General features: G+C 34.4%; 1 pseudogene; it reads left to right on the top strand.

The window, feature by feature from the left end:
* Positions 1-454: 454 nt before the first annotated feature.
* Positions 455-1,147, top strand: LOC106828034 (olfactory receptor 6C74-like; annotated as a pseudogene).
* Positions 1,148-18,256: the final 17,109 nt, after the last annotated feature.

Genomic DNA, 18,256 nt, shown 5'->3' with positions numbered 1-18,256 from the left:
GATTCCTGAGGATTTTAATATAATAAGGTTTTTCTCTTTTCCTCAGAAAGAAAGGGCTGAACAAATTATATCATGCAAAAGTATGTAATCTTTGTGACCAGATCACCTGACTCAAGAGAAATTTCCCAAATACACAAACCAAAGTGTATGTTTAGTGTTAAGACTCTTTCTATTACATGCACTGTCATGGTTTTAATTTTGAACTTTTAAAAATGATGCTTAAGTAGGACAAAAAATTATGTTTTCTCAACTTCTATATACAGTTGCCACGAAAGTTGTATTATTTATCTTCCTGCTTCTCATCTACTTGCTAAGCGTCACAGGCAATCTGATCATCATCACACTCACCCTGGTGGACGCTCATCTCAAGACCCCCATGTATTTTTTCCTTCGGAATTTTTCCTTCTTAGAAATTTCCTTTACTACTACATGCATTCCTACATTGCTGGTTATTATGACAACAGGGGACAAAGCTATTTCCTATAACAGTTGTGTTGCTCAAGTGTTTTTTACCTTCCTTTTTGGAGCGTCTGAATTTTACCTGCTGGCAGCTATGTCCTATGACCGCTAAGTTGCCATTTGTAAGCCCCTCCATTACACAACCATCATGATCACTAAGGTCTGCATACAGCTCGTCCTCAGTTGCTGGCTTGCTGGGTTCTTTACCATCTTTCTACCTCTCCTCTTAGGCCTACACCTTGATTTCTGTGCCTCCAACATTGTTGATCATTTCTACTGTGACACGACTGCCCTCATGCAGATCTCATGCTCAGACACACAGCTCATCGAAACAATGGGGTTCACTTCTGCTTCAATGACACTCCTGGTCACGTTGGTAATGGTGATAATATCATATAGCTATATTGCCTTGACTATTCTAAAAATCCCTTCAACTAATCAGCGGATAAAAGCTTTTTCCACATGTTCTTCTCACATGATTGTGATATCCCTTTCTTACGGCAGCTGCATCTTCATGTATGTTAAACCATCAGTCAAACAGAGGATATCTTTCACCAAGGGAATTGCGGTGCTCAATACCTCCATTGCTCCACTTTTGAATCCTTTCATCTACACCTTACGGAACCAACAAGTGAAAAAAGCCTTCGTGAATATGGTACAGAGGATTGCTTCTTTCTTAAACAAATGAATACCCCACTGCATTATATATAAAGGAAATGAACAAAAGCGTCTCAGATACTAACAGTGTATCTAATCGTAGATTTGAATACATAGTTTCCTCCCTTCTTTTTAGCTTCATTTCTTTGATATTCATCTTATTTCTTTTCAAGTATTATTTTCACAAAAATTTCTGCTCCAAAGAAGCTAATTTTCTTTATATTCTTCAACAGAGACTTTTTCTTACCTCCCTTCCTTTTCCTCTGAATATCTGAAGTAAATTGAGCTAAGTTTTTCAATCTGTGTTTTTTGTCTTCGAATTCTAGTTAGTCAAGAATATAAAATATTTTTCATTTAAGTTATATTTAAGGTAGCATGCAATGTTAAGGTTATTACAAGTCTTTATTTGTACTTATTTGCAAACTACTTGAAACTAATATTCATTTATATTTTTGTAATACTATAAATTTATTGTTCCTACTCTGTATAATGAAATGAAAAAAAAATTGTAGCAGAAATTAACCATTAGCGATGATGCTCTTATTAGAAAATGTTTGTCTATTAAAAAAATGATCATTGTATTAAAGTACATTCCATAGAAACTAATTGTTTAGTTTCTGTTAGAGAATTGTTAACATTTATAAGCATATCAATTATAGATACAAAATGTGTTATCTTCCTAGTTTATTTTAAAAATTGATAATGAAATGTAATATTTATTTGGTGGCCTTCATACCGAAAAAACTCCTTTCAATAACTTGGGGTACTTCTTAAGCTAATTGGAAACTGCTTGTAAATGACCTTGCATAAGGAGAAAAGTGCTAACTCAATGCATTTATTCTTTTCAGATTGTCATAGATATAAATAGATATAGATATATAGCTATATATCCTGCCAGTGAATCCAAAATAGTAAGATAAACATTTTCTAAGGAATTTCAAACTGTAGGTCATAATCTGAAATTTCAGGAACTCTAACCTATTTCTATCATGACCAGAATTTAAAAATACTAATAAAATAAAAAAAGGTTTCACAGATACACATCATGTTTCATGTTTTTTTCCCGGAAATGTGTGTGCATTAGGTCATAATTTTTTTTCATTTCCTTTTTATTTTAACTACGGATCTTTATTTGAAGAAAATATATTTGAAAATACTGTCTAAAGAAGAAAATAAAATATAGCCAGGGGTAAAATTACATATAGTATGTAATTGACTGAACAGTTTTATAGGTTTCTGTACAGTTCGTTAATGAACTGGATCTTAAAGGATATTTGAGTCATGAATATAATTTCAGGAATAAAGGTTACTTAAACAATCGATTACATTTTTCCTTGATCATTCATGTATATACTTTTTCCATTTTCAGAAAATAGATCTAATAACCCTGGAGCATTGTTAAATTTTAGAAATTTTAAGAGCACAAAAAATGAAAAAGTACATATAACGTATTGAGACAATCTAATAAAAGTAAAACCTAAAGCTGTCTCAATATTGTTTTTACTTTCGATTCTGTTACATGCCAACCAGGATGAGTTTGCTTAAAACACACTATCCAAGTTAAATCGTTAATTTATCATTGAGCTGTTCTGAGATGCTTCAACTACTATTGTATGACTAGTCAGTGTCAGTACACAAACAAGTTGATTTTTAATAACGTTTTACTCATTTAATCACCACAACCTATAAACATTAACAAAAAGAAAATAATTAGTTCTTCTGGTATTGGATCATGATAAACATGTTAAATGATGATGTGTAATTTAAACAGATTCTATAAAGAAAAATCCCAAATTCTCATTTATGTTTATTGCAGTGGGATATTTTATATTAGAAAACACATAAAGGAGTTATCCATGTCCTTGTATTCAATGAACCTGAAGATCCAAACAACAGCAGCAATAAGAAACAAAAAGGAGCCTGAAAATATTGTTCAGTGTGCTAAAAAGGTTGATATAGTTTTCTTTTTATTTTTAAGACAATTGGGGTACTTAATCCTAAAAGCAAACCAAGTAGTATCAATCTATAAAACACCAAACTATTTTGATGGATACTCTGATGAACATACACTTAAATAGCTGACCGCAAATTTCATCTTCCATTCATTGCGCTATGCGGATGCACATAGAGAAGAAAATAGTGAAATCGAATAATTATATTCAATCTGAGTAATGGATCATGAGAAATGTCTCACCGGGTAATTTTGTAAAATAATCACACTTAAACACATTCTACTGGAATATGTTCTTGGGACTTATAGTCTTCCATCTGCTGATTAATGTGGAAGTGTTGTATTAGTAACTGTGAAGGCTACTCTAAGAAAAAGAATGGTTCTAGACTTCTAAAAAAACAAATCAGTTGTTCAAGGGAAAGTCAACCTATATTAAGGAGGGATTGATATGATAAGATTTCTTTTTCTCCTGTCTGTGTGCTAAATAACTCTAGCTTTGGCCTTTGGGAATTAAACTACACTTCCCTAAACAGCGTCAGATAATGAAAGAGAGAAAAACAATCACTGAGATGTAAATCCTTATCTTATATTCAAACCAATTTTTCATTGTATATATATATAGAACACTCCATCCAAAAACAGCAGGTTACACATTCTTCTCAAGTGCACACGGAATCTTCTTGAGGATAGACCATATACTAGAAAACGAGGTAAGCCTCAATAAATTTAAGAAGACTGAAATAATATCAAGCATGTTTTCTGACCATAATTCTATGAAACTAGAAGTCAACTACAAGGAAAAAAGCTGTGAAAGGGGCAAAGATGTGGAGATTAAACAACATGCTACTGAAAAATCAATGGGTCATTGAATAAATTAATGTAGAAATCAAAAATTATCTGGAGACAAATGAAAATGAAAACACACTGTACCAACTCATTTGGAATTCAGTAAAAGTGGTCCTAAGAGGGAAATTCATTGCAATACCGGCTCACTTTAACAAACCTTAACAAACAAGAAAAATCTCAAATAAACAATCTCAAACTACACCTAAGAGAATTAGGCAAGGATCCCTTAGAAAGAATACAAAAAATACTAAACATAAAAGAAAAAATGATAAATTTGACTTGATCAAAATTTGAAATCTATGTTCTTCAAAAGATATAACATTTTATATGTGAAGATAAAACGTGCACAAAGAGAAAATATCCATGATTTATGTTTCTTGACAAAGGGCTTTTATCTTGAATGTACAAGAATGCCTATAAATCAATAATTAAAAGACAAATTCATCACCGTAAAAATGGGCAAAGGAATATAAATCTATTTGACCACAAATGGCCAGTAGTTAATGGAATTGTACTATTTGGCATTACTAGTGTGGAAATTAAAATTAAAATCACTTTACACAGACTAGACTGACTAATAAGAAGACCGGTAAGTGTTGGCAAAGATGCAGAACTACTGAAATTTTCTTACTTTTCTAGTAACTGTGTAGAAACATTTTGTCAACTTCTGAGTTAGTTAAAATACATAAATAACAACTTAATAAAAAACATTATTAAAATATAAATACTCTTTTTTCTTTTCTTAATTGCAGTAACATTGGATTATAACATTATATAACTTTTAGATATACATCATAATATATTTTGAATTCTGTGTAGATTACATCATGTTCACTACCCAAAAACTAATTATAGTCCATCCCCTCCCACGTGAGCCTAATCACCCCTTTTGCCCTCCTGCTCTTGCTCTATGGTAACCACTGATCCAATTTCCATTGCTATGTGTTTGTTTGTCATTGTTTTTATCTTCTACTTATGAGTGAGATCATATGGTATTTGATTTTCTCCATCTGACTAATTTCACTCAGCATAATACCCTCTACGCCCATCCATGTTGTCACAAATAGCCAGATTTCATCATTTCTTATGGCTGAATAGTAGTCCATTGTGTATATATACCACATCTTCTTTATCCATTTGTCCCTCGATGGGCACCTAGGCTGCTTCCAAGTCTTGGCTATTGTGAATAATGCTGCAATGAACATAGGACTACATATATCTTTATGCATTTGTGTTTTCAAGTTCTTTGGATAAATACCCAGCAGTGGGATAGTTGGATCATATGGTAGATCTGTTCTTAATTTTCTCAGGATACTCCACACGGCTTTCCATAGTGGCTGCACCAGTTTTCACTCCCATCAGCAGTGTACGAGGCTTCCCTTCTCTCCACATCCTCTCCAACATTTGTTGTTTCTGTCTTGTTAATGATAGCCATTCTGACAAGAGTGAAGTAATACCTCATTGTAGTTTTGATTTGCGTTTCCCTGATAGCTAATGATGTTGAACATCTTTTCATATGCCTGTTGCTCATCCATATATCTTCTTTGGAGAAATCTCTGTTCAGATCTTTTGCCCATTTTTTTAAGTGGGTTGTTGGTTTTCTTGTTGTTGAGTTTTATGAGTTCTTTGTATATTTTGGATATTAACCCCTTATCTGATATATGGTTTGCAAATATCTTCTCCCAATTGTTAGGTTGTCTTTTCATTTTGTTGATGGTTTCCTTTGCTGTGCAGAACCTTTTTAGTGTGACGTAGCCCCATTTGTTAATGTTTTCTTTTGTTTCCCTTGCCTGCTCAGACATGGTACTTGAAAATATGCTGCTAAGACCAACCTCAAAGAGTGTACTGCCTATGTTTTCTTCTAGAAGTTTCATGGTTTCAGGTCTTACATTCAAGTCTTTAATCCATTTTGAGTTTATTTTTGCACATGGTGTAAGGTAATGGTCTACTTTCACTCTTTTTTTATTTATTTTTTATTTTTTTGTATGTTGATTTTTTTTTAGGTACCCTCATTTTAAGAGAATTACATTTCTCTTGGGAGAAGGGAAACTTGATTTATAAAATGTCACAGCTATAAGAGATTACATAGAAAAGTTGAAAATTAAAGCATAATATATTATTTATGATGATATAGTACATTATGGGTAAATATGATGTACTTTTCTTCTCTTGAGTTTTCTAAATTTTGTCTGATGCTTAAAGCAAAAATTATAATACTGTCTTCTGTGGTTCTAAATGTATATACATGAAATATTCAAGAAAATTACATTATTAGTGGCAGAGGGTAAACAGACATAAAGGGAGAGTAAATTTCTGCACTTAAACACAAGTGATGCAATATAATTTAAGCTTATATTTCTCAAGGGTAAAAGAAGCAGGATAATTATTTACTTAATAGTAAAATATACAAAAAAGGAACATAGATAAACAAAGATATTAAAAATGGCAAAAGTGCAAAATAACAGATTAATACAATTAATGTGAAAGAGATAGATTCCTCTCACTTAAAAATCAGGTGACTCTGCTGTGTATGTGTCGGGGTGGGGTGGGACTAAGTTTTAGAAAGTCACTGCTATAAAATGCTACATAAAAGAGGTAAAACTCAAAGATTTAATAAGACATATTAGGTAAAATCTTTAAAATAAGCCAAGAGCGATATTGATATTAAATAAAGTAGAATTCAGGATAATGCACTTATAAATATAACAAAGAAATGCATCTACATTTCTAAAACATATAACCAAATGTTATATAATACAATAAATCTAAAATTATTGTAGCAGAGAAAATGACCAAAGAAACACAAACGATACTTTAACACATTCAGTTTATGATATACCAAGAAAGCAAAAGTAAATGAAATTAGAGAGATTTGAATAAAATTCTTAATACCTTTGAATTAATAAATACCTTTATAATATGAAAACCTATAGAGGATAAAACTTCTCTGAGCAACTGCCACATAATCTTCACCTCTATAGGCACTGAAACCATAAAACTTCTGGAAGAAAACATAGGCAGTACACTTTTCTACATTGGTCTCAGTAGTGTCGTTTTAAATAACACGTCTCACCAGGCAAGGAAATGAAAGAAAAAATTAACAAACGGGACTACAAAAAACTAAAAAGCTTCTACAAAGCAAAGGAGAGCATCAACAAAATGAAAAGGCAGTCTAAAAATTGGGAGAAAATATTTCCAAATAATGTATCTGACAAAGAGTTAATATCCAAAATATATAAAGATACAATTCGATGAGAAAAAAACAAACAACCTAATTGAAAAATGAGCAGAGGCTCTGAACAGATTTTGTTCCAAAGAAGATGTACACTCACAAATTTTCACCAAATAATACTTATTTTCAATATAAACAATGCAATCAGTTCAAGTTACTATCTGCCAAATAAATGCTCTATGAGAAACGAAATGACATATAACTCTGTTCACACCCTACAGTTAGGTTAAGAAATTCATTCAGAGGCAGTTTATTCTACTTTGTAGGGTTGGGATGACGGTTGACTTGACCATGGAAAGCTCCCTAGCAGTGCCATCTGGTGGACAAAATTTATAATGACTGTATCTGAAAATAAGTCCTGTCTGGATATTATGACACTTTAAAAATATCTGACAGTTTATAACATTCTAGCTTTCGAGATAATATGACATATACAATTTTATTGAGTATAAAATTTATTAACATCATTTAAGTATCGAAAACTATATTAGGGAAAATTTATATACTCTTCTCATTAGCAACAGAATAGTGCCAAGTAATTGAGTAAAATATAATTTTGCATCTTGGTACTAGAAACAAGAGAAACTCTGGATAAAGTTTTTCTAAGGATAAGGGAAACAGTTCTGGAAAAAGAACTTTCGTTTTAGGTTATGTTTATTAAATTTAATTATAAGATCACTATTTCCGCTGAAGGAATAAGAAATGCAAATACATTTTAAACTAACTTCCGGGGATTAAGGAATGTAAAATGAGTTTCAACCAGAAGTCTATTCCTTTAGAGTAAACTTGAGAGATTTTTACCTTTTAAGGATTTTTTTTGTTTCATTTATGTCATTAAATGTTTTTGGCATTAAGTTGTTCATAATATTCCCTAAAAACTCTTCAATATTTGTGAATCTGTAGTGATGTTCTTTCATTCCTGATATTAGTTAATGTCCACTTTTTCAGTTTTCAGTTGGCTAAAGTTTTATCAATTTTTATTGATGTTTTCATAGAAACATTTTTGTAGATAATAATGTTTATTTTTTTCTGTTTTCTTTTTAATTTCAGTGCTTTCTCCTCCTATCTTTGTTATTTCCTTCCTTCTGTTCATTTTGCACTTTGGATGTTCTTATTTTCCTACTTTCTAAGGCTGAAGGTTAAATAATTATTTCAGACTTTTCTTGTTATCTATACATTCATTTCTACACATTTCCATTTAGGCCCAACTTTACCTTCATCTCAGTAATTTTGATGTTTTTTTCACTATTATTCAGTGTCAAATCATTCAGTTAATTTTTTTCTTATGTTCCTTCTTGTGAGGAAGATTGGCCCTGAGCTAACATCTGTGACAATCTTATTCTATTTTGTATGTGGGATGCCACCACAGCCTGGTTTAATGAGCAGTGTGTAGGTCCACACTCAGGATCTGCACCAGCTAACACCAGGCCATTGAAGCAGAGTGCATGAACTTAATCACTATGGCACTAGACTGGCCCCCAAATTTTTTCTTTTTAATTCTTGCTTTGACCCATGGCTTTTTAGAAGCTATTTAATTCCAGCTATTTGGGGATTTTCTAGATGCCTTGTTATTATTATTATTTTTAATTTTTTATTAAATTACTGTTTCCCTATCATGGATTGAACCAGGATATAGTGTGAAGAATAAAAACATGGTAATTTTTGAAGACTCACTTAATAATAATGACTTGTGTTTGACAGGCATAATTGTGACGTTAGAACGAGTAATTTAAAGGTATTGACAAATCTCTTGGTTTGATGTTCATTTTATTTTCTCTAAAATCTGATAGGTACCCGGTTTTTGGAGTTGAATATGGTTCAGCCTGGGGAATAGAGCAAGAAACAGAATATATATTAGTTTGCATGGATTTTTAAATTTAGTTTTTGAAAGAATCAGTGATATGAGGCTGGTATTCTTAAGAATTTTACATGAGAAATCCCCCAAATGTAAAATTATTAGCTCATATGCACACTTCTTATTGGTCCTAATTCACCACTATAATCTTATTCTCCTTATTTTAAATTCCATATTTTTTCATAATACTTCACCCATATTTATATTAGATAAGAAAAAATATTTTTGATAGCTAATTTTTCCCCCAGATCCTAAGAATTTGTATAATTGCTGAGTAAATTTTCTGATTAATTTTTTGTTGAGCAGAATCTCATCTTAGTTATGCAAGAGGACAAAATCCCTTTAAGATATCTTTTTTATCTAAAGTGTCAAATGAGCCTTCGGGAGTTCATAGTCAAAAGAAATTTTCATCTTTAGTGCAGCAAACCCGGGAGAGCAATCAGAAACTCACATAACATTCCTCTACTGTTACCATTAATCATCTTTGTCCTTGGACAATATTTATACGAATATTTTTAGATTAAAGATGAAGTCATCCTCAGGGTAGCATGTTTGTAGTCAGCTCCACTCTGATGGCTTCTGAATAGTGTAATTCCCACTGGATACTTAAAATAATACTCCATCTTCACAGTTAAGTGTGCCAGTTAGAGACCTAAGAGAGACAGAATCATGCCTTCTAGAAGGTTAATGAGAAGATAAGACCCCATTGGTCTTGAGGTACACTTGGGGTGTAGGGTAGCTAATTTCTCAAACTTCCTCAGACAAATTGTTCTGGTTTTGCCATAATTAGCTATAGGTTACAGCAGGGCAACAGATGATTCCCACTGGTGGAGAGAAAGTTTTGTATCTTGCTACAAATTATCTTAAATAAAACCCATGTAAAATAACTCATGGTTTTAATCACTCTCACTGGGCCCTTTTGAAAAGTGAATTTATTCAAAGAACAAAATTAGAAAGAACCTTAAGAAATCCCTGAGTAGGTGATTCTAAGGCAACTTGAGACTGAAATAGTTTTAAGTGGTATGTTAAATGTTAAAAAACAGAGTTAGGAACAAATGTAACAAATGTTTCCTTAAGTTTTCATACTTATACACACATGCAAGCACAAGAATCTCTTGGGTGGATGTCAACATTATTAGAGTGGTTTCCAAGAGGTCCACATGTTGAAAGTAACTTTCATACACATGCAAACACAATTTTCTGATTCCTCCCATGGAGGATTAAATCTGCTCTGCCTGACCATACAACTTTTTAAAATCTCTGCTTGAAAGAATAATTTATAGGGCCAGGCAACTAGGTACAACCCCTATAACCTAAAACTCATTGAAATTATTCAAACTAGCCAATCCTAAACTGTTCACCCTGTCTTATCTTGCCTTCCCCACAGAGACCTCAATGATGGCTCTGCCCTTATGCTTTCTCCTTGCTTTATTAGTTTCTTTTCTTAGTGTCGTGTTTGTCTGATTCTTCATGATCTGTGTAGCCTTGAATTGGTGTCTGTGCATTTGAAGGAGCAAATATCTCTTCCAGTCATTACAGACTGTTTTCAGCAGGTAAAGTCCTTCTCATGTCATTTCCCTGAGCTAATGGGATTACCTCCAGAATCGCAGTCATGCTGGATTGAAGCCAGTTTCAAGGTTGTCGCTGGGTCTGCAGTGGTGTCTCTGGTTGACGTGCTTGTTACCAGGGGTTCAGGTAGGCGTGGATCCTATCTGGTCCTTGGGTGAAGAAGATTGCCTCCAGTAGCTTGTTCGATAGGATGGCACTGGGGGAAGGATCCACTTCAGGGTCCACAGTTGGATTCTCAGTCAGCAGCCTAACAGAAGTGAATGGACAGGAGTGTCTCCCACTGGGTCCTTGGAGCTGCGGGACTGCTGGCAGACTGTGGCTGTGAGGGGGCCTGAATCCAAATACAGGATGCTTTCAGGATCTCTGGGGATGCAGGTAGGAGTGATTTCTACCTAGTCCCTGGGACAGCAGGACTCTTTGTGGACTGCTGCTGGGATGGGCTAGAGTCCAGCTACAGGGCAATTTCAGAATCTACAATCTGACTGAGTTTGGAGGGCTTATTTCCAGCAGCTCCTAAACTGTAGGAGACAAGAGGGGCTGTTGCCAGCTCACCAGCCACTTCAGGGTCCACAGCCAGACTGAGTTTTGTGTGCCTATTATCTGACGCATGGATGGGTGTGATTCCTCCTGAGTCCCTTGACATATGGTACTGTGACAAGACCAAGGCAAATGGGGGTCTATTCAAGTCCTCAGAGGTGTAGAGTTGTTTCTCGGAATGTAGCTGAGACTACATCAGTGAATTAGCCAGCTGGGTGTGGGCCTGAAATCTAAAAGTGATTCTCCTCCATATCGTACTGCACTGGGGTTTCACAATCTCCTACTCGGATCCCACAGCTTCCACAGAGGCATTTTGTCCACAGACGGATGACAAATTATTATTGTTCAGAAGGACTATAAGAGGAGAAAATCTTATTCTGTCATCATCCATTCCTCTTTGTGATTTTTGAACAATATTTTCCTATTGCATCATGTAAAGGATTTTATAATTTTCCACATTTAGGTCTAATATGTCTTTTGCTAAATTATTCCTAAATCTTCAATAATCTCTGATACATGGTGTAGTTTTTTTAAATTGAATATTGTAGTTGTCTACTGTTGTCGTATGCGCATGTAACTGATTTTTATGCGAATACAGACATATTAATAAACACTTCTTTCAGATTTTCTTTGGAAATCATCACATAAGTGGCAGTTTAATCCTATATTGTGTTCCCACCCTGACCTTGCTTGTTACTGGCAATGTGAAATTAAGCACATTACTTAATTCTTCTAAGATACAACTTCTATATTCATAAAATATGTTAATATAAATTACACATTTAATACATATAATGTTGTCTTCATCATAAGTCTGATTTTAGGAATAAAGAAATATACGTGAACTTTATATAGTACCTGACACATATAGAACGGTTTTTTTAATTAACATCAACACTTTAAAAAACTGTTGATGGAAACTTTGCAAAAACTGACGCTACTGGCAGTCTTCAAATCTACTATTTAATTTAAAAATTCTAAGAATTGAGCAAAAGTTTAGTAGGTTGAACTCATACAAAATAAAATAAATAGTTATTTAAAAGTTCTCTGAGTCCTAAAATTATCAGAAAATAGAAGCTAATAAAGATTTTGTCACAATAGCAATTAATATATAAAATACATGGAAAAATGTTTACTGAAAAATATGTGGCTTCAAATATGGAAACTCTACAGCATTGCTAAAATGTAGAAAAGATGATAATGATAATGGTAATTATAATAATAGTAGCACTAATTGAATACTTTCTGGTGCTAAAAGCTCGGGTTATACTATTTTATGTGATCCTCTCACCTGTTGAACGAAGTAGGTAAACTGACAGCATCCCTTCAAGCTTAAAACCACTCAAGGACTTCTCACAGCTGTGATCGGGGCAGCACAGGGACTTACACCTAGGCTGTCTGACAGCAGAAGCAATACTCTTGGCCTTGTTCTCACAAAGGTGTATTCAAAATAAAGTCAATTACTTGCTAAATGAAATTCTGCTAAAAACAAATAGGAGTTATTTTTTTAAACACAAAATAATTCTGAAGCCGCTGAATTACTGAGTAATATTAGCTGAGAAATGCTCGAAAAAAGATGGAGCCCTACCAGGCATTCAATACTACTGTGCAACAAGTATGTGACACCAACACAAAAACAGACAAACAAATTGATGGAACAAAGCAAAAAACTGGAAAGACAATGTAATATGTATAAAATGCACTGTACAATCACAACAATAAATTTCATGAGACAACAGAAATTATCATTTTGTACTAATTTGGGTTATTTGGGTCCAATTGATTACTATCGAAATATTAATAGAAGACCAGTGGTTTCCTGATTCTGCTATAGCCAGGTTGTGTGTCCTATCAATATTTATTATCATCTTGCACTTGCTAGACTTCTACTAGAATGCTGAACTGTATTTGAGGATAAAGGGCACTTTGTCTTTTTCCTAATTTTAAAGAAAATCCTTCTAAAATTTTGCCATTAGAATAAGTCTTCATTCAGTTTTTATAGATATTTAACAGGCTAATGAAGTTTACTTATTTTTCTAATTTTACTAAGTTTTTCTTTATTTTGAAGATTATCCCTGAGCTAAAATCCACCACAAATCCTCCTCTTTTAGCTGAGGAAGAATGGCATCGAGCTAACATCTGTGCCCATCTTCCTCTATTTTATATGTTGACATCTGCCACAGCATGGCTTAATAATCGGTGCATAGGTCTATGCCCAGGAGACAAGCCAGAGAACCACAGGCCGCCAAAGCAAAACACAAACTTAGCTGCTACACCACTGGGCCGACCCCACTTTTTTTTTTTGGAGGAAGATTAGCCCCGAGCTGACATCCACCACCAGCCCTCCCCTTTTTGCTGAGGAAGACTGGCCCTGAGCTAACGTCCATGCCCATCCTCCTCTGCTTCATGTGGGACACCCGCCACAGTGTGGCTTTACAATTTCCTGAACACATATTTATATATTTCTATCTGCTTCTACATCCTCTATTCTCATTTTTCACTTAATTTTACCTGGTTTAGTCTCAGAATCCTAACATGCAGAGGAAAACTACAGTTTCACTGCTTCTCTTGATTTTGTTTTGGTGTACAAAGTGGGAAGGTTGGGAATGACACAGAGGTTGAGGGGATGAGAATACTAATGAAGATGGCAAATAAATATATTCTCAATGCCTCATAAGCATTTATCTGAAATTTGATCTCAGCCATTAAAATAAATACAAGAATCAGGCATTTGAGTTTTATTAGTTTAGTAAAATGGTAAAGGTAAACTAACCTTGTTTATTTATAACGGCTAGGTTTGCACGTGTGTGGGTGTGTGTGTGTGTTGAATTCAAAACAGGGGTTGATGTACTTGTAATGACAGGTATCATTTTGGTTCTAGTGTGCAAACCTCTTAATTGAATGGGAAATGGCCTCCATCCCACATCTTCCAAAAATCGGAAAAGCAAAAAACATTTTTCAGTGCTTTAAAAGTCCCTTAAATTTCTCCCTAATTCGTTCACATAAAAACAATCAACAATTACTATCATTATACAGGTTTTCTTGTGGTATAGTTACAAACTAAAGATTGAATTCTCTGTCCAGATATGCTGTAAATGCAAATATTGTTCTTCCTAGCAGAACCATCTTTATAACATGAATGAGCACTGTGTTACTCTATCAGAAATATTGCTTTGTGAACTTTACCTTAAACACTAGTTATCACTGTTATTTTTCCATTGGAATGATCGTTTTCTTTCTTTTTTTCCTATTTAGACATGGAATAGTAGAGGACAGTAATGGGAAACCTTACAAAAGTGACCGTGTTTATCCTAGCAGGTTTGACTGATGACCCAGAATTATTAGTCGATGACATATCACCTCACATTATTTCTAATAGAACCACTACCATTGGCCTCTGGATTCTGAATCTTCAGGTAGTTCAATAGTGGTTTTTGAATTTATTTATTTATTTATTTTTGCTTGGGGAAGTTTGTCCATGAGCCAACACTGGGGCCACTCTGCTTTGTATATGGGACACCTCCATGGCATGGCTTGAGGAGTGGTGTGTGTGTCTGTGCCTGGGATCTGAACTTGTGATCCCAGGCCACGGAAGCAGAGTGCACGTTTAACCACTGTGTCACCAGGCAAGGCCCATGCTAAATCTTTTTAATTGTCTTTTTTTTTTTCCTTTTTTTAAGGAAGATCAGCCCTGAGCCAACATCTGCTCCCAATCTTCCTCTTTTCCTCCTCTTTTTGTTGAGGAAGATTAGCCCTGAGCTAACAACTGTGTGCATCTTCCTCTACTTTATATGTGGGATGCCTGCCACAGCATGGCTTGACAAGCAGTGCTTAGGTCCACACCTGGGATCTGAACTGGTGAACCCAGGCCTGCCAAAGCAGAGTGTATGAACTTAACCACTATGCCATCAGGCTGGCCTCTAAATTAGGTCTTGAGCAAGTAACATAGCTTCTTAAATAGAGGTACAACTTATATCTTAAGAGAGCTTCCACCTGAAATGCTGAAATGCTTTATCCTGAAATGCTTTCAGCTTTTCTTATCAGTGAAGGAAGCTGAACAACAATCTGATAAAATAAAAGATCTTTATATGTATGGTGATGGATAAAAAATAGACTATTGGTGAGGCTGCCCCCATGGCCGAGTGGTTAAGTTCACAGGCTCTGCTTTGGTGGCCCAAGATTTCACCAGTTTGGGTCCTTGGATCAGATATGGCATTGCTTATTGAGCCATGCTGAGGTGACATCCTACATAGCACAACCAGAAGGACCTACAGCTAGAATATACAACTATGTACTGGGGGGCTTTGGAGAGAAGAAGAAGAAGAAGAAAAAAAGAAGATTGGCAACAGATGTTAGCTCAGGTGCCAATGTTAAAAAAAAAACAAAACAGACTATTGGTGGTGAAGATGATACAGTCTAAGAAAAACGGGTATATAATAATATATACCTGAAATTTACACAATATTATAAGCCAATATGACCCCATTAAAATAATAATAAAAAAATAAGTTCTCTATTTTGTTAACTACTCAATAAATTACAGGCATTAGTAGGTATTTTATATGTAATTCTGGAAACAAGAGTGTGATATAATTATTATTATTAGCCTTATCCATAGGAGAAACAGATAGCTCAGTAAGAATAAAAACATTTTGATAGACACAGAGCTAAAAAATAGAATCGTGAAAATTCAAAGTCGGATATGCTTAGTTTTCATTACTCCAACTGAGACGTAATTAATTAGGTAATGATTAGTAAAAGATTATTAGTAGTAATAATTAGAAGTAATAATTAGTAAAAGGGGAGAAATATAGAGAGGATCAGAAAAAGGGAGACATTAATAAAATCAATGTTTTTCCTAACAGATGCTTAAATTGGGAGCTCAGAGAAAGCTATTAAACAAGTACATCAAAGAAATACTAGTCATAAAGTACCTGTAACAGAATATGAAAGAGTTTAATAATAATGTAAAAATAACATGGGTAATAATATGGATAGTTGTAGCACTTGATGATTTTCAATAATTTTAACTTCCAGGGTAATCCTGTTAGGACATATTAAAAAACCTGTGTTTGAATTGATTTTGTGCCCTAATTGCTCTGGCCAATACCTCCAGTACTGTGTTGAATAGGACTGGCAAGAGTGGGCACCCTCGTCTTGTTCCTAGTCTCAGAGGGATGGCTTTCAGTTTTTTGCCATTGAGTACGATGTTGGCTGTGGGTTTGTCATAATGGCCTTTATTATGTTGAAGTACTTTTCTTCAATACTGATTTTATTGAGAATTTTTATCCCATTTGCAACAACATGGATGGAGCTGGAGGGAATTACGCTAAGCAAAATAAGCCAGACTGAGAAAGACAAACACCAGATGATTTCACTCATATGTGGAATATGAACAAGAACATGGACAAAGAAAACAGTTCAGTGGTGACCAGGGGAAGGAGGGTGGTGTGGGCACAGGAGGTGTGGTGACAGACAAGAAATAATGTACAACTGAAATTTCACAATAATGTAAACTATTGTGAATCTCAATTTAAAAAGGTCTGTTTGGGTAAGTCTGGCCAATTTTTAAATGGTAAAATAAATATTTGAGTGTAAAGGAAATGCAGAACTCAAAGAGTTAAATGTAATGAAAGTGTTTTCACAAATATTGGAGTAAGGACCATGAGAAAGTATTGAAGACCACTGCCTCATGAGCAATAGACCAGAATGATAATTGCAGCAAATACAAAACTCTGGTTTTGAAAATCATCCAGATAGACAGATCAACTTTTTATGGTTTGTACAATGATAAATGAGTTGAAGGAATTGTAAATTATAAATGATGCATTCCCTGTATGTATCCTTAAGGAAAATGAAATTAAGGAAGGCGCTTTTGATTTCTCTTCTATTTAGTTTTCCTATAGTCATGTTTCTTCCGTTATATCAGACAGATTTAGGAAAGCATCAACTCATTTTTTGGACTTAATGTCAAGTGATAAAACAGCAGATAGATTGAATTTTTAATCAAAAAGTGGGATAATGATAAAAAATAATAAACAAGATTTTTCTGTGTTGGATAAATGTATAGAACAATATTCAGGGTTTATAGGTTAAACTTAGGAGCTGGATGAAAAAAGAAATGTGAAAAGCATAACATTGGCAGATAAACATGGACTTAAAAGTCTTGCTGAGGAGAAGCTTTGGAACATGGATTATAGTTGACAGTGGTCTGTATTCCTAAATTCCTGATAACCATGGTGACAAAGATTAGACAATTTCCTAGAGTGGTGGTGCAACTCAATTACTTTTCTTATCATCTTTTGGAAGCTTCATCATTTTATGTTCTATGTCCTATGACTATTCTATTGTGGTCTGCGAACCACTTCATTGTCTGATCGTTATGCGCAGCAAACTGTGCTAACAACTTGTATCAACTCGTCCTCATCTTATGGGAAATGGATTACTGGATTAGTTTCTTAATATAGTTTGAGGAACAGATCAAAGTTCATTCGATGGTATTTGGATATCCAATTGTTTCAGTAGCATTTGCTGAACACTATGCTATTTCCACTGAATCATCAGAGAAGAACTCTACGAGAGAAAAACAGAAAAACCAGTGAAGACAAAAACCTAATATTTAGAATACAAATATAAATATAATTGCTATACCTCTCAGTAGAACAGATCCAAGTATTTCTTGCTTGCTATCCTATAAATAATGACAATTAGTATTGTTAGGGGGAACATAAAATCTTAGGTAACCTCTTTGTACAATAGTGTAAGTTTCCGCTACTATGGCTGGTTTAGGCCATTTGTCTAAGAGGGTTCCTTTGGGTTACCCTTTGAAAGGCTTCCTTTACTTCCTTGTTCCTCAAGGTATAGATAATGGGATTCAGAGCAGGTGTTACAAGGGTGTACATGAGGGCAGTGGCTTTGTCTGTTTCTGGAGTGTGTGCCATCTTAAGTAGGAGATAAGTGAACAAGGCAGTGCCGCAGAACAGAGAAACAACCAGGATATGAATGAGAAGAACAATGTGTCTGCCAGCTGCTGAAGGGATTCTCAAGATGGTCACAAGAATGTGTGTATTGGAGCACAGGATGAGGACACAGTGACTCATAATGAAGAGCACAGAGACTGCAAACATCACAATCTCATTGTAGGAGGTAT

Source organism: Equus asinus, chromosome 22, assembly GCF_041296235.1.
Source record: "Equus asinus isolate D_3611 breed Donkey chromosome 22, EquAss-T2T_v2, whole genome shotgun sequence".
Lineage (NCBI taxonomy): Eukaryota > Metazoa > Chordata > Mammalia > Perissodactyla > Equidae > Equus > Equus asinus.
This window is presented reverse-complemented; position numbering and strand designations above follow the sequence as displayed.